Raw genomic sequence first — 18,901 nt, 5'->3', positions numbered from 1 at the left:
TTTAAGTGCTTGTTCTCAATTTGTTTATTTTCTTTGGAGAAATATCTATTTCAATCTTTGCATATATATATATATATATATGTTTGTTTCGTTTTGTTTTGAGACAGAGTCTCGCTTTGTCACGCAGACTGGAGTGCGGTGGCACGATCTCAGCTCCCTGCAAGCTCCAACTCCCAGGTTCACGCTATCCTCCTGCCTCAGCCTCCCGAGTAGCTGGGACTACAGGAGGCCACCACGCCCGGCTAATTTTTTGTATTTTTGGTAGAGACGGGGTTTCACTGTGTTAGGATGGTCTCGATCTCTGATCTCGTGATCTGCCTGCCTTGGTCTCCCAAAGTGCTAAGATTACAAGTATGAGTCACTGTGCCCGGCCAATCTTTGCTTATTTTTAAGAAGATTGTCTTTCTGTGGTTAAGTTGCTCTATACAAATTCCGGAGACTAGACCCTTACTAGACATATTGGCTTCAAATATTTTCTCCAGTTCTGTAGGTTGTTTTTCATTATCTGACAATGTCATTTGATGCTTATAGTTTTCAATTTTAATGAAATCTAATTTATTAATTGTTACTTATGTTTTTTATGTCATTTCCAAGAAGCCATTGCTAAATCCATCATCATGCAGATCTACTCCTGTGTTTTTCTCTAAGAAGTTTACACTTTTAGTTCATGTTTAAGTCACTGATCCATTTTGAGTTATTTTTTGCATACCATGTGAGTTAGGGATGGTTCCAGCCTCACTCTTTGACAATGGATATCCAGTTGTGCCTATACCAATTGCTGAAGACACTATTCTTTTCCACATTGACATCCTCTTCAAAAGCCAAAACAGCATGGTACTGGTACCAAAACAGAGATATAGACCAACGGAACAGAACAGAGCCTTCAGAAATAATACCACACATCTACAACCATCTGATCTTTGACAAACCTGACAAAAACAATAAATGAGGAAAGGATTCCCTATTTAATAAATGGTGCTGGGAAAACTGGCTAGCCATATGTAGAAAGCTGAAACTGGATCCCTTCCTGACGTCTCATACAAAAATTAATTCAAGATGTATTAGAGACTTAAATGTTAGACCTAAAACCATAAAAACCCTAGAAGAAAACCTAGGCAATACCATTCAGGACATAGGCATGGGCAAGGACTTCATGTCTAAAACACCAAAAGCAATGGCAACAAAAGTCAAAATTGACAGAAGGGATCTAATTAAACTAAAGAGCTTCTGCACAGCAAAAGAAACTACCATCAGAGTGAACAGGCAACCTACAGAATTGGAGAACATTTTTGCAATCTACTCATCTGACAAAGGGCTACTATTCAGAACCTACAAAGAACCCAAACAAATTTACAAGAAACAAACAAACAACTCCATCAAAAAGTGGGTGAAGGATATGAACAGACACTTCTCAAAAGAAGACATTTATGCAGCCAACAGACACATGAAAAAATGCTCATCATCACTGGCCATCAGAGAAATGCAAATCAAAACCACAATGAGATACCATCTCACACCAGTTAGAATGGCAATCATTAAAAAAGTCAGGAAACAACAGGTGCTGGAGAGGATGTGGAGAAATAGGAACACTTTTACACTGTTGGTGGGACTGTAAACTGGTTCAACCATTGTGGAAGACAGTGTGGCAATTCCTGAAGGATCTAGAACTAGAAATACCATTTGACCCAGCCATCCCATTACTGGGTATATACCCAAAGGATTATAAATCATGCTGCTATAAAGACACATGCACATGTACGTTTATTGTGGCACTATTCATGATAGCAAAGACTTGGAATGAACCCAAATGTCCATCAATGACAGACTGGATTACGAAAATGTGGCACATATACACCATGGAATACTATGCAGCCATAAAAAAGGATGAGTTCATGTCCTTTGTAGGGGCATGGATCAGCTGGAAACCATCATTCTCAGCCAACTATTGCAGGAACAGAAAATCAAACACCACATGTTCTCATTTACAGGTGGGAATTGAACAGTGAGAACACTTGGACACAGGAAGGGGAACATCACACGCCTGTCGTTTGGTGGGGGGAGGGGGGACAGGATAGCATTAGGAGATATACCTAATATAAATGATGAGTTAATGGGTGCAGCACACCAACATGGCACAGGTATACATATGTAACAAACTTGCACGTTGTGCACATGTACCCTAGAACTTAAAGTATAATAAAAAAGAAAAAAGAAAAAAAAAAGTCAATTGAGTGTATATATTTGGCATAAATTCTGGGTTCTAAGTTTTATTCCATTGCTTTATATGTCTATTGCATTCCATTGTTACACTGCTTTGATTATTGTAGCTTCAAGTAAGTTTTGAAATCAAGAGAAATTATTTGTCCAATATTGATTTCTTGTCAATATTTTAGCTACTCACAATTTCTTACTTTCCACATGAATTTGGAGTTGGCTTTTATATTTCTTTTTTAAAAAGGAAAGCAGTCAGGAGCAGTGGCTCATGCTTGTAATCCCAGCATTTTGGGACCCGAGGCAGGTGGATCACCTGAGGTCAGGAGTTCAAGACCAGCCCAACCAACATGGTGAAACCCCACCTCTACTAAAAATACAAAAAAATAGCTGGGAATGGTGGTGTGCCCCTGTAATCCCAGCTACTCTGAAGGCCGAGGCAGGAGAATCGTTTGAACCTGGGAGGCGGAGGTAGCTGAGATCGCACCACTGCACTCCAGCCAAGGCAACAAAAGCAAAACTCCATCTCAAAAACAAACAAAAAACAAACAAAAAACAAACAAACAAAAACCAAACAAACAAAAAACAGGCAAAGCTGAAGGCTGTGTGACTCTTAAGAGGTATTGCATTGGATCTGTAGATTGCTTTGGCGAGTAAGTAAATCTTAACATTATTGTCATCCAAACCACGAACACGAGCTATCCTTTCACTTATTTGGATCCTCTTTAAGTTCTTTCAGCAATGTTTTGTAGTTTTTGTTGTGTGAGTTTTCAGCTCCTTATTTGAATTTATTACCAGGCTTTTTTTGGATGTTATTGTAGAAGGAATTGATTTCTCAATTTTCATTTCAGATTGGTCATTGCTTTTATATATAAAAACAACTGATTTTTGCATGTAGATCTTTTACCGTGCAACTTTCCTGAATTTTCTTTTTGAACCTAATAAATAGTTGTTTGTTTGTGTGTGCATTCTGTATGTAAAAGCATGTCTTTCATTAATAGAAATGGTTTTAATACTTTTTTTTAGTTTTCTGCTGTAACAAATCACAACAAACTGCATGGCTTAAAACAACATAAATGTATTACCTTACATTTCTGGAGAACAGCAGTCGTAAATCAAAGTGTTTTTAGGACTGCTAAATCAAAGTGTAGGCAGGGATGGTTCTTTCTGGCCACTCTGAAAGAGCATCTGTTCTACGCCTCTTCCCAGCTTCTGGTGGTTCCAACAATCCTCGCCTTTCCTTGTTTTCTAAACACTTCATTCCCTTTGCTACCACTATCTCCCATTGTGTCTCTCTGTTCAAATTTCCTTCTTGGTGTCACTTGTTCAGTGACACCATCACTGAATTAGAGCCCACCCTACTCCATTATGACCTTATCTTAACTTGTTTCTATCTACAAACACCTTATTTCTAAGTAAGATTATATTTACAGGTACTACAGATTAGAACTTGAACATTTAATTTTGGAGACACAACGTAACCAACAACAATCTGCAACATACACAGTATTTTCTTCCCATCCAAGAATCCACAGAATGTTTAAATCATTCCAACATCAACTCTAGCCCAGCAACTCATTTAAATATCAATTCAAGAACACTCAAATATGATTTAAATCAGGTATGGGTAAGACTCTGGGTATGATTACCCTGGGGCTAAAATTATTCCTTGTCTGCAGACCTGTAAAACTTAAAAACAATTTATGTGCTTCTGAAACACAATGGCGAGACAGGCATAGGACAGACATTCCCATTTTTAAAGGCAGAAAAAAAGAAACAATAAAGAGATCACTGAGAACCAGTTTCCAGGCCAGTAGGAAAAATGTTATTAGGTTTCAGGGCCTGAGAATAATCCCATATGGCATGATGCACTGTCCCTCTGAGCCCAGAGAGTAGGCTTATCATGCCCTCATTTGAGACTTTTGAAGCCCTGTGAGCCCTTCTCTTGTATCATGGTGATAGCCCTACCCTCTTATCCTGTAGGAGTAGCAGTCCTCTGTAACCGAAGATGAGTTCTCAACCTCTGAAGTCAAGGAGGTGTTGGCCCCAACTCCTGGATCTACACTCTGTAGAGCCACAGGGGCAGTGGTGGCCCTGCTGGCCTCAGAGCAACCCTCAGATTCATTCATCTCTTGTCATGAGTATAACATGTTTGCAGCCAAGTAACTCTATTGGCCCGTTTCCTACCTATAGAATCCTACAAGTTCAATAGTCCTACTTTGTTTTATTTCATCTATTTCCTCTTCAGTCCAAACTCGCAGTATTTCTGCCAAAATGGTTGATTGATTCCATGTGACACATACCTGATAATTCCAGCAAACGTCCTTTAAGATACACTGTTTGTATTCTCTACAAAGCATGCTTTCTAATCTCTTGCAATATAGATATGGTAAGAAACTTTCAAATCTTCAATTTTGAGTTTCTTTCACTTAATAATTTATGTCTTATCTTATGTTTTTTCTCCCATATTTTACTCTAAGCTCCAAAGAGAAATCAGGGTGCAGCTTCCAGATTTGGCTTAGAAATTTCCTCAGCTAAATATCTAAATTAATTATATACAAGTTCTACTTTCCACTCAGAGTACATCACAATAAAGACAAACATTTTGGCCTTTAAACAAGAAAAATTTTCCTTCTAATTTCCAAGGACATGTTTCTCACTTATATTAAGCAATTGCATTTTTGGCCATTAAAAGTATTTTCAGGCACCTGTTTCACCAGACCTCTATTTCCTTGTACCAAATCTCTATTCATTTTTGGGGGGGCTGCTGTAACCAATTACTACAAGCTAAGTGGCTTACAGAAATGTATTCTCATATTAATCTGGGAGCCAGAAGCCGTAAATCAAGTGTCATCACAATTGTTTTCCCCTGTGAGAGTCTGTGAGAAAGAATATTTTATACTTCTCTTTTAGCATCTGGTGGTTGTCAGCAATCATTGACATTACTTGGCTTAGAGAAAAATGACTCTAATTTCTTGCTCCATATACATGGTGATCTCCCTATGTCTGTGTCTCCCTGTCCTAATTCCCCTCCCATTATAATGACACTGAGTATCAAATTAAGGTACAACCTAAAAGAATATGGCCTCATTTTAACTTGATAATCGTTCAAAGAATTTTTTTTTTTCTTTTTAAGACTGAGTTTAGTTCTTGTTGCCCAGCCCCAGCCCAGGCTGGAGCACAATGGTGAGATCTCAGCTCACTGCAACCTCCACCTCTCGAGTTCAAGTGATTCTCCTGCCTCAGCCTCCCCAGCAGTTGGGATTACAGGTGCGCACCGTCATGCCCTGCTAAATTTTGTATTTTTAGTAGAGACGGGGTTTCACCATGTTGGTTAGGCTCGTCTTGAACTCCATACCTCAGGTGATCTGCCTTGGCCTCCCAAAGTGATAGGATTACAGGCATGAGCCACCATGCCCGGCCTTCAAAGACTATTTTAAAATAAGATCACATTCACAGGTACTGGAGATTAAAATTCCAAAATATATTTTAGGAGAATACAATTCAATCCCCAATGCTTTCCAAATTGGATGCCCTTTATATGTTATTCCTGACTAATTGTTTGGGCCATAATTTCAGTGCAAGGTTGAATAGTAGTAGCAGAAACAGAAATTCTTCTTTGTTGGGACTTCTTTTGATTACTTACCTTATCTCTTCACTTGTTAAAGTTCTATTCAGATTTTTTGTTTATTCCTGTCAGTTTGGGTAGGTCGTATGTTTCTAGGAGTTTGTCCATTTCATCATGGCTACAAGTGTTCATGATATTCTGCTACAATCATTTTATTTTTATGAAGTAGGTATTAATGTCCTCTTATTTTTGATATTAATTATTTGAATTTTCTAAGATTTTTTAGTCAATCTAGTCAAAAGTCAACTTTGTTGATGTTTTCAAAGAATTGGTATTTGCTTTCTTTTATTTATTCTACTATATTTCTATATTGTATTTTACTTATCTTAAATGTAGAGTTTATTATTTTCTTTTTTCTCCTAACTTTCAGTTTAGCTTTAATTTCCTTTTCTCATTTATTTATTTTTATATTTTGGTTATAATTTTGAGTGCTTTCTTCTTTTGTAGTGTATTTACAACCATAAATTTCCTTTTAAGCACTACCTATCATGACTCTATTTATTCTGCATTTTCATTTAAAGCCATTACTGTTAATGAGGAACATACATCTGCTGTTTACTATTTGTTTTCCATATGTCATAACTTTTAGTCTTTCTTAATTCTTTTCTTAGTACTTTGTTTGTGTTTAATTGTTTTTCTGTATTATACCACTTGATTTTTGCTTATTTCCTTGTTAGTTTTTATTGGGAGTGAGGGATTAAAATTTGTTTCTTAAAACTATAACAATCTACTTTTAATTAATATATAATACTCAATTGCTTTCAAAAACTCTCCTCATCCTTCCCTATTACATTGTCACAAATAATAGTTTTACATATCTTGTATGCATTAACATAGAGTTATAATAGTTTTATTTATTTGTCTTTTAAGTCAGATAAGAACAAGGAGTTAAAGCAAACATGTAGTAATACTGTTTTTAAAAAATATTTACCTATATAATTATCTTTATCATTTTTTTCAAAAAGTTTTTCATACAACTTTGAGTTATTGTCTAACGCTCTTTTATTTGTGCCTGAAAGATCTCTTTAGCAATTCTTGAAGGGTAGATCTACTAGCACCTGAGACATAATTTCCTTTAATATAGATTTCTTTGTTCATTTTTTTATTGTTAGCATTTTAAATGTCATTCCACTGCCTTCTAATCTGCATGGATTTTCATGTGATATCTGCTGCAAATTAGATTATAGATAATTTGTACATGATGACTCACTTTTTTCAGGCTGCCTTCAAGGTTGTTTTAGTTATAAAAATATTTATTTTTTATAGAAAAGTAAAACTTGCTTATGTTTATTATGTAGAACATGATGCTTTGAAATATGTATACATTGTGGAATGGCTAAATCAAGTTAACTAACACATGCATTAGCTCATTACTTATCTTTTGTCTGTGGTGAAAACACTTAAAATCTGCTCTCAGTAACTTTCAAATACACAATCCCTTGTTATTTATCTCAGTCACCATATTATTCAATAGATCTCCTGAATTTATTCTTCTAGCTGAAATTTTGTATTCTTTGACCAACATCTACCCAATCCACATGGCTGAACCAGGAAGAAATTATGTTACGTGAAATAAGCCGGGCATGGAAAGAAAAATACCACATGACCTCACTTAGAGAGGATAATTCATTTTAGGAAAATCTTGAAAAGTTGATCTAATAGAAGCAGACAGTAGAAAAGTGGTTATTAGCTTTTGAGAGTGTGATTATGTTTTGTCTTCATGTGGATCTTTTTCATTAAGTGTGTTGAACTTTTTGAATGTGTAAATTTGTGTACTTTATACAAGTTGGAAACTTTTCAGTCATTATCTATTTAAATTTCTTTTTGCTCTCTTCTTTCTCCTATTCTTCTGGGACTCCTATTATGTACATTTTGTTCCGCTTGATGGTTTTCCACAGATCTTTTGGGCTCTTTCAATTTTTCTTCATTCTATTTTTCTTTCTGCTCTGCAGATTGTATAATTTTAACTGCCTTATCTTCAAGTTTGTTAAGACTTTATTCGGCCTACTCAGATCTACTACTAAAACATTTTAGTATGTATTTTATTTTATTTACAGTACATTTTTCCTTCAAACGTTCCTTTTTGTAATTTTCTTTTTCTTTTTTTTTTTTTTTTCTTGTGACAAGGTCTCACTCTGTCTCAGGCTGGAGTGCAGTGGTGTGATCATGGCTCACTCCTCGACCTCCTCGACCTCCTGGGCCCATATGATCCTTCTATATCAGCCCCCTGAGTAGTTGCAACTACAGGCACATGCCCCTATGCCTGGATGATTTTTTGTATTTTAGTAGAAATGGGGTTTCTTCCTGTTGCCCAGGTTGGTCTAGACCTCCTGGTCTCAAGCAATCCACCCACCTTGGCCTGATTATAGGTCTTTTAAAAAATAATTTTCATGTCTTTGATAGTATTCTTTGTTAAGATACTTTTCCCCAGGTCTCCTTTAGCATTTTGTCCATGGCTTTCTTTACCTCTTTGAGCATATTTAAGACTATATTTCAAATAATTGTCTAGAAAACCAATATGTGTGCTTCCTCAGGGCCTTTTTGTTAACTTCTTCTGCAAAAGACCATTCTTTTTCATTTTTGTATAATTTATTATATTTTCAAAATCTGAATATTTTTAGTATTATAATGTGGCAGCATAAAATTAGATACTTTCTTCTCTTCCAGGTTTGTTATATTTAGTTTGCTGTATATTGTAATTTTATTTGACTTTTCTAAACTTTCTTTGTAACGTCTGTATTCTCTGTTGTGTTTAGTTATCAGTGGTTTCTAGAGTCTCTAAGTTTTTTAACTAGTGGTCAGCTGGTGTTTGGCAGAGATTTCCCTAAAATGTTAGATATGAAAGTGAGAGACAGAAAGAGAGAGAGAAAAAGGAAACAAAGACAAAGAGAGATAAAGAAAAGAAAGTAAGAAAATAAAAAGAAAGGAAGAAAGAAAGAAAATAAAGGCCATATAAAGAAAAATTGAAAGGCCGAAGGAAAAAAAAAAGAAAACCTGACTCAGTAGTTGAAGATCATCTGTTATTGCGGCCTTCAATGACCTAGCAAGACCATGCGAAAATATGCAATAGTTTTCCTTTTTGCTTGTTCTGAACCTAGAGACTAGTAAAGGTAAAAGCTGAATCTTGTAGTGTTTCCTAAGTATGTGTTCTACTTTGAGCATGTGTGTGGCTTCTTGAAACCCCTCATACAGGTGGAAACTTTTCCATGTCCTTATTTCTCAAAGAGATTATCAACTTGTCCTCTCAGGTTTTTGGCTTGCTTACTTGTTTGCCATAAGTGGCAGTGAGTTATTCGTTCTCTGTACAGTCGTTTAAAAAAATTCCCTCTGCACAGCCACTTTTCTGCCTGAAAGTTCTTAGTTACATGAAACAAAGGGAAGTAAATTGCATGAGTCCCTTAAGGAGCTCCCAGAATGTCACAATGGACAAACACTACTATTTGAAATAAGATCTAATTTACTTCTGGAACAATAGACTATGAAACCACTCTGGGAACATGGGTTGCCATGTCCACGACAATCACTGAGCCGGGGAGGTGGAGGAACAGCAAGGACAAGTAAAAACACCACAAAACTTTTCTATCATTTTTAAGTGCGATTTAAAAAATTTGTTTGGTTGGCTGCTGCTAACCTTTAACTGCATTACAGAGTTCTGACAATGTTGATTCTGACAGTTTTTTTTTTTTATCTTGGGTGCTGTGGAGGGATGAGTGCCTATGCTATAAATTTTGCTAATACCATCACAATTTGTCTTTGTTGTTTAGAATAAATATGTGCAATGCAATAATTATGGAATATTTATATTAAAAATGTGTTATTTATGTAAATCTTAAGATTATTTGGGTGTTCTATATTTTTATCTGGCAACCTATTTTGAATATATGCAGAGACATATATACATATACATGCGGATATTGGCATGTAAAGATACATGGATACATATATATAAAATAATTTTTTTTTCTGAGAAGGTATAGTGTATAAATTGATGAAAGATTAGAACATTAAACAAATGTAAAAACAGAAAAATTAATATTTTATTCAAGTTAAACAGCATGAAGATAGGGTTATAAAATAATGATGATACTTTAAGGATGAGAAAGTATTACAGACAGTCTTCATCAATGATGGATGAAGTTCAATATAAAGCTAGTTATTGCATATTTCATTGATTCTAGGGAAATTTCTTTTTTCCCATTTTAATATATTCATCACATCATGTGCCTTGTATACATGGACAGCATCACATGTTATTTAATTCAAGTTTTGATTTTGAATTTTTATTAAAGTGTCTCAACATGTTATTTCACATTTCAGTCATAAAATGTGAAGTTACTGTATAATCAAAATAGTTACTTTTTATCACTTTAGGAAATTCAATTAGTCAATGTTCCCAATGGAGTTGATCTCAAACTTACCAAAACCAAAACAAAACAACTTTAGGGTTTCAGATTTGGGGGATTTGAATATTGTGGATTTGTGGACAAGGAGTCACTATATATATATTTGTGTGTGTGTGTGTGTGTGTGTGTGTGTGTGTATACAAACATCATGTTTTTACTTGGTAAAAAGTAAGATTACTCTTTTTAATGTGCTGTGTAATCAATAGACAATTCTTCATGTATTAGTTTCCTCAGACTGTGATAAAAAAATTACCATTAACTTGATGGTTTAAAACAACAGAAATGTAATCTCTCATGATTTTGCAGGCAGATGTCTAAAATTAAGGTGCTGGCAATGATACCCTTTCTCTAAAGGCTCTGGAAGTGCCTCTCCCATCTTAAAATTAGCTCCTAGAGTTTCTTGGCTTGTGAAAGCATATCTATAATCCCTGCCTCTCTCATCACTTAATCTTCTCTCCTGTCTCCTCTCTGTCTGTGGTCCTCATTTATTATAGTTCTTATGAGGAATCTAGTCATTGGATTTAGGATCTCTCAAAATGTAAATGATCCCTTATCTTGTAATTCTTATCCTAATTACATCTGCAAAAACAATTATTCCAAATAAGGTCACATTCTGAGGTTCTGAGTGGACACATATTTGGTAACCACTCTCCAACCCACTACACTTAAAAATGCATTATATATTCATATTTTCTACTACTAACCTTTGCCTTTAACATAATTATTAAGAATTTTATTTCATTATTTTCTGTTTGGAACAATGTCTTAAAATCATAAAATTCTCAGACATGAGTTAGAACTTAAGAATTATTAAAGAAGAAATCCTTTTACCATTACGTATTAGATAACTAGTGCCCAAATACTTTCAACTATTATGTTTAATGCATTAAACTGCTCAATGGATGCTAATTTTGTAATTGCCTAAACTCTTGCTAGATTATCAAAAATCTGCAGGTTCACATAGAACTCAAATTAGAAAAAAATGCACATAATTATTGCCTTCTGACCTCAATTTTTTCATGAAATCATCAGTTTCATTTGGTAAATTATGTGACTTCATTTTTTCTAACAAAAGCTAATATATGGCAGTTAAAATGCTCTACCAAAGAAATATAATATTTATATTTACCAAGACTTGTGAGTGATCAAAAAACTTTCATAGGCAAGTTAAAAAACGAAATAGAATTGAATAGAATGACTTTTAAAAATAATTTATGTTATTATTCATGTGATTGTTCTTTTTGCAATGTATGAATTCTAGAGCACTATATAAACACATTTAAAATCTAAAGTGGTTTTATAGTTTTAGAGGAGCAATATTTTTAACCTAATACTTTCACAAAAATGATACAAACTTGTTGATTGCTGAAAGCAGGAAGATAAATTACATGATAACTTCTACAAATGATCAGTTTCAGAGAGTACTACATTATTATTAAGACATTATATTTTCATTCAAGGTTAAAAAATTGAACGTTTCAGAAAGTATCCGTGTTAAGTAAATTATGTAAATTGTAACTAAATTAGCCTGCATTGAAGAAATATGTTAATTTTTAACCTGCTGACTTACACTTAGAAAATTGCTAAATGCTAAAAGTGTCTAAACATTTCAGTTTGAGTGCATTATTAAAAATATAATGATAGAGTTCCTTATGCAATTTTTATTTAACAACTAAAAGGGTGATTCTATGGTACTATAATTAAGCTCTTCAAAGCCTTCATTTATAAAGATCCTTCCATAGTTACCATTTTATTAAAGCTAAATAAAAATTACATTGATACTTGAAGCATTTTCATATGTAGATGTTTCTATATATTATCCATGAAAGTTGCAGCACTCTATTTACTCTTCTATTTTTCTCTCATTTTGATTGCTTTTTATCTGTAGGAATTATATTTTTAAAAAAATTAGCCATATTTTAATTTATCAGATGATATATTATGCCTATCAAGTTGTTTCATTTTAACTTGTCCATGGCCTAGAAGCCCAAAGAAATGGTATTAGTAGGAGGGACATCTAATTTCAGGAGCATATTGACTGGTGCATTAATATGGGACTATGTTCTAAATTGTTAATTACACCAACAGGATAAAATATATTTAATCAAATATATTATCTTATTTGTTGGTGAGGGCATTTATTTGTGAATAAGCTAAGTTTTAAAACTAATTTCTCAGAACAACTAAATAAGTTTGATTTTATATTTTATGTAGAATAATTTGTGAAAACATTTATATTCTCAATACAATCAATAAAAATTTTCATGATTTTCAGAAGAAAAAATCAAAATGTGTACATGTGCTCTACATATTTGCAACCCTGAAATGAAGTTATTATTTTCTGAGATAGAAAAAATCATCTAAATGAATTAAATAAAAACATATTATAGTATTCAAATTTGCACAACATTATACAATAAATATAAAATAAAAATAATATTTCTGATTTTTTTATACTAATTCATGTGTAGATAGATTTTTATCATCATCAGGGAGCCATTACTGAATATAACAGAAAATTTCTTTTTTGTTGTTTGGTTTTACTATTTATATTCAGTTCATGATATGGCTGATAGTTCCTACAAGGCAGAACTCCAGTTCCCAGAGTTAATTTATTCAAATAGTACATAACTTCCATTTTTAAATGGCAGACTTTTTAACCTGAAAATATATTAGAATAAAAATGTGAGGTCATAAAATAGGACAAGTTAATAATAATAAAAAGGGTAAAGGTAGAGAGAAAAGTGTCCAATAATTATTTCTGAGGTAGAATATAGATAAACCCTTGTGGCCAATGACACTGGTTGCCTACATATTACTCTTACTTCCTAAGAGAAATCTAGTTTTACTAAGGAGGTTTGCACCTAGGAAATGAAACTGTGATAAGCATAAATTAATGATTGTATCCCTTTCTACTTTGACCATGATCAATTTACGCATACTTCTGGCAACACTAGGATTTGTTTCTACCCTCAGAATAGAGAAAGAGAAAAGAAGGGGAGAGAGAGAGAGAGAGAGAGAGAGAGAGAGAGAGAGAGAAAGCGAGAGAGAAAGCAAGAGAGAGAGAGAGAGAGAGAAAGCGAGAAAGAGAGAGAGAGAGGCCTCACTGGTTCCTATGAATATGGTTGAGTAAATCTGATGCGTGTACCTGTGGCAGCTCTCTTGTGATCATGTGAGGAAGCATCACCTAGACTCAGATGATGGCAGACTAGAAAATGAAGGTATCACATCCGTGCACAGACAAGATGTCCCACATTTATACATTCTGTTAAATGAATAATAGTCATTGTAAATGCTAAGTCGGAGTTACTTAAAATTTCTATTACCAATAGTCAAATGCATTCTATAAACATGCTTTTAAATGATGCTGATTGAAAGAGGCTGCAGTACAGTATTTTCACATAAGGACTCTTCATAAAGGTGAAAGTCACTTGTCTCAAGAGAATCATAAAGATCTTCCTATCAAAGTTAACTTCTAAGAGCTCTGAAGTAAAAAGTATTGGGAATTTACGTGAAAGGCAGTCAACAGTAGAGCAGCCCAGTCACTTGTTATAATATTCATGTCGATTTCAACTTACAGAGTTGCTAGCAGAAGTAATTAAACTCTTGGTTAGAATTAAACCACAAAAAGCAAGGCAGGAAAAGTCAGCATTTTTTCTCCAGGGTACAGTACTTGCTTAGAGTAATATCCAGATAAGATAGACAATAATACTCCTAAATTGCACTCTAAAGAGGAACTCTCAATCACAATCTCAGAAAAAAGGAGCTCCAACTTCCCGTTCATGAGAGGAGCCCATTCAGGAAGCAGACCTACTTACATAGCAGCCGAGGACAACCACAGCAGCTAGTCAAATAAACCAAGTTTTTTTTCCTTCAATCTGAACGAACTAACAAACAAGCAAAATGTAATATAATAAAGTAGAGAGATCAATTTAAACAATTAGATAAAAACAAAAATAATTAGAGAATGAAAATGAATTTTTAAAGGAAGAAAGTATTGCACTCATAAAAAGCATGAAAAAGGATACGATAAGTAGGAAGAGTCAAATAAGATAATTGCCAATGAAAAACAAAAGACTTCTAAAGATAAAAACTGACATAAGCCTTCAGAGTAAAATGCTTTGTGTTATTAGTATATGAATGAAAAAGACACCCTAAAATACAGTGCGGCAAAATTAAAGAATATTAAAGCTTCTAGAGAAACACACATCTTCACTCATAAATTTTAACACCCAAATAAAAGCTTGTGTCTGGCTCCAGAAGTAGAGCAGGAAATATACACAAACTGCGGATAGAGCATCTTTTAGTGTCAATAAGTAAAAAGGGTTAAAAAAAAAATTGGAGTGTTTCAAAGGTACAAAAGAGTTAACTGACAGAATAACCAAAGGCCAAAGCTGAAATAAGTTGAGGAACAAACTAGTGTTGATTGTAACTCAAAATATAAAACAAATATTCATAAGTTTATACTGACATGATGTTATATACAAATGTTGAATGAACAAATAAATAAAGGGGAACACAAAGATATTCTAAGCAGAAACATTCCAAATCATTTATGTGGATACTTGGCCTTCAAAAAAGGTGGAACACAACTACCTACTTCTTAAGTGTAGGCTGCACTTCTTGACTTCTTAATAAAAATTACAGTAGAGAAGTAAGAAAAAGTAACTTTACAGTTGAGAAACTAGACAATCCTCAACCATGGTTCAACCTCAGCAGTTATAAATCATGTTGATAGTATGGACCCTTGACATAAATTAAAGATAATGGCACTTTATCTTTGTGGTCTTCCTCTCAAAATTCCATAACCATAGTCCAGTCATAAGAAGAATATCTCAAAAAATGCTAATTGAGGGACATTCTGTAAATCCCTAACCAACACTCCTCAAGGCTTTCTATGTTATCAAAAACAACAAAAGTATGAAAAACCTATCATAGCCAAGAGAGGCATAAGGAGACATGACAACCAAACAAAATGTGATATCTTGTATTGGATCTTGGAACAAAATAAGGGCATTAGGCATAACTAATGAAATTAATAACTATGTATCACTATAGGTACATTAAATATAACAAATACATTATACTAAGGTAATAGGTTAATAATAGGAGAAACTGAGTGTGTGGTATGTGGGAACTCCATACTATCTTCACAGTTTTTCGTAAATCTAAAATTGAATGAATGAGCAATAACTTTAATATTTAAAAAATTAATTATAAAACGTTTGAACCACCTAAGTGTAACTATCAACCTGACAATAGATTTTCTGTCAAGCACACCAAGTATTAGAAGAAATAATTCAGAGGGAAATTATTTTTAATATATAAATGAATATACCAACACGTTTCCTACTATTATGTGTATTTGATATTCCATTATTCCCTTAAATGAATTTGTATGGGGATATACTCAATCCAAATAATAGAGAAAAATTGGGGGAAAAAACCCAGAATATCGAGGAGTGCACTTCTAACCAAGAAAAATAATGAAAAGAAGTCCCAGAATGATGCTTTGGAAGAAAGCCTTTAAATGAGACTTTACTGGTTGAAGAAGAGGGCAGGAGGCTTCTTGGAAGGGTGACCATCAAAAAAGAGATTTCCATGCAATAGAGAAGATAACTCAACATGGATACACCCAAAGACAGGAGACTGCATATTGTTACTTTTAATAATATTCATTCATGACTTTAAAATCAAGGAAAATCAAAACCAGGAAATAAAAAATTGGTACCAAATGTATAGCATCATTATGTATGACATTGGGCTTTGGGAGAAGGAATTGTGACACTAATATTCTTCTTTCTATAGCAAACATTATTTGCAAAGTAGCATACGCCACATGTGTTTTTATATTTTAGAATCCACCTTTTCTCCAAAACAGGAATAAGTACTGTGACAAAACTATATAAATCATGGCAAAAATTTTAAAACCCCAACAGTATAAACATTTACATATTCAGATTACTGCATTTTTATAGTTATGAATTTGATTACCCACATAGTGGGTGTCAATTGTTAAGAATTTATGGAATAATTTTCTTTTCAAAAAAATTTCTTATTTTTAAATTTGTAGGTGAGAATATACATTTCTATGTCTGTAGAGGAAATATTAAAATTCATTATTAATTATCATTTTATTACAAAGAAATTTATATGTCAAATTCTATGAAATTTGTTTTTCTGTATTGCCTTCTCAGCATACCTTTTAGCAGCAAAACTTACCTGATTACAAACATAAAGGATGCTATGCTTTTAAAAATAATGCCATCTATGAACAAAAAAATAAAGCTGAACACAAACCATGCTATGTATCTGCGATATCTCAATATAAACAGGATTTGGCAGGGGCAAAAAGTTGGCAGTGAATTTATGAAGAGAATCATAGTAATAAATGAAAACGTGTTATGAGCCTACAGTCACATCATTTTTCCTGAGTTTGACAGTGTATATAGATTAAATTCAAAACACATATTTGTGGGTGACCACCTGCCCCAGATTCTATGTTAGTTATTAATGATATAGGTATAAAAAGGTTCTCAGCTCTTTCTTCAAAACCAAACAGTTTAATAGAAGAGGCAGACATGTAAAACATTCTTACGGTCCTTTTGGTAGATGTAAATGTAATCCAGACTTAAGCTGCAGTTTCTCTGACAATAGAAATCTAAATGTAATTTAAAGTAACCCTATTCATGTTTTGTCCACTATTTCTCCAAATACTGGAAGGTTTAGGTTATATCATGGCCTCTCTGGCTCTTTTTTTTTTCCCTCCCATCTGAATGTATATTCTCCAACCTACAGCTTTGTCTTTTGTTTCTGATTTGGCATAGAGGAGAAGTTGGATCTTGGTCCCTTTTCATAATTAATATAGAGAAATCCAACAAAATATACAAACCAAAAAAGGCAAAATCAACGACCTGTCCTTGTATATCGCACACATCCGTAAGTTCATTTTTGAGGTGAGTCACAGGGGATTTGAATAGCAACCAAAGAAGTAATTTAATTTTCAGTTGTAGACATCCCAGTTCTCAAAAGTACTGTAATCAGTTTGCCATGATTCTCAGCCAATTCACTACTCTCCTCCTTCCTCTACTCTAAGCTGCTTCTAAATTCCTTTTCTTTTTTAATGCAGAGGGTATTAGCTATCTTGTATTGCCTGTCTCCTCAGGAAATTACTTTCTCTCATGAACTCTCTTTTTATTTCAATTGATTTATAAAAGTGCTTTTCTAAATAACAAGTGTTCTCTCCCTGTAGGAGTTTCTCTTAAAAGCATCACAGAATTATTTTTTCTTGTAGCTGCAAGTTAATATAAGTTAATACGTGAAAATAAATGTTAAGAATGAAATAAGGATAGGTAACATATATTGAGCTCTTAAAATATGCCAAATTTAAAATTACATCACATAAATTATACATGCCCCATGATGTAGATATTGTGCTGATATTTTCATTTGGTACATTATTTTTTAATTCACTGAAATTAAAATTGCAAAAGCAATTATAGTTCAGTAAAACTGTATGAACTTTGGGAGACGATGTTTTTCTAAAACAAGCACATCTAACTTTAAGTGTGAAATATATTGGAAGTATCCAAAGCATATAGAGTGTAGATGGGAATTTGTGAAGAAGGGAGAATAATTTTAAGTACAAAGACATTAAAACAGCATGGTTGAAATGGAGAGGCATCAGGATCTCAAAATGGCTAGCCTATTATTTGCCATGATAAATAGGTATTAGGTTGTGAAGAGTGTAGTTTGAAGAAGCAGTCATAAGCTAGAGCACAACAGAACTCCTTAGGAGAAAACACTAAGGATATTAATATCTATTTTAAATTTTTTAGAAGCTGATGATATTTATGCTATGTACAAAGATGTAAATTATTTTCACAAATCTACTTTTAAAGGTGGAAAAACTTAGAAGAAAAGCAAGATGACATTTAAAGAATACCATCAAAGATGATGATATCAAAGAAGAATATGCAAAGCTGTTATAATAGGTTAGCAAATGCACAAAACCCAAAATATATATTTGTACTTAGTACCAGTTATTTTATATCAATGTTACTGAATTACATAAATATTTACATTATTCTTGAAGTTAAAGGAAATCTACCAGGAAACCAGGACATACAAAGCCATTTACACCATTTTATGTTTTCTTACTGGATTTTGCAGGTGGTAATTTGGATTTTCAAAAGTTGAAAATACACTGAGTAGAGATTTTATGTTTTATTTCTGTGAAATGCAGTAAGAAATATTACCTTTACTTTGCAGATAATAGCAGCAGAAATAAGAGTTCATTTTAAATCACAAAATGTTAGAATATTTGCTTGCAATTTCAGAAGAGAAGTCATTGACAAAATAAGAATGTGAAAATTATATTTTCAACATTATTTTTCCACAAGGTGCATACTAGTCTTCAAGTTCTGCTCATCTGGAATTCTTGCTTTATAAATAAGACTTTGAATCAATCACAGTTATATATAATCAATAATTATATTTTCATAATCAAATTTCAAAAATATTTGGTATATATTCTGCACATTTTCTCAGGGATTTAAAAAGCTATTTAAACAGTTTTATTTTTCACAACTTTTTAAAATAACAGCATGTCATGTAACTTTTAAGTTTCAAAAATGAAATATACTTAATAAAACTGAAA

General features: G+C 33.2%; 1 long non-coding RNA gene across 1 annotated transcript in view; it reads right to left on the bottom strand.

Annotated features, from left to right (window-relative positions):
• LOC139359205 (uncharacterized) overlaps positions 1 to 18,901 on the bottom strand; it is a 145,513-nt gene that overhangs the window by 96,992 nt on the left and 29,620 nt on the right. The window lies entirely within an intron of this gene.

The sequence above is a fragment of the Macaca nemestrina genome, chromosome 16 (genome assembly GCF_043159975.1).
Source record: "Macaca nemestrina isolate mMacNem1 chromosome 16, mMacNem.hap1, whole genome shotgun sequence".
NCBI classification, from domain to species: domain Eukaryota; kingdom Metazoa; phylum Chordata; class Mammalia; order Primates; family Cercopithecidae; genus Macaca; species Macaca nemestrina.
The sequence above is the reverse complement of the archived record's forward strand: the minus strand, read 5'-3'. Positions and strand labels throughout refer to the sequence as shown.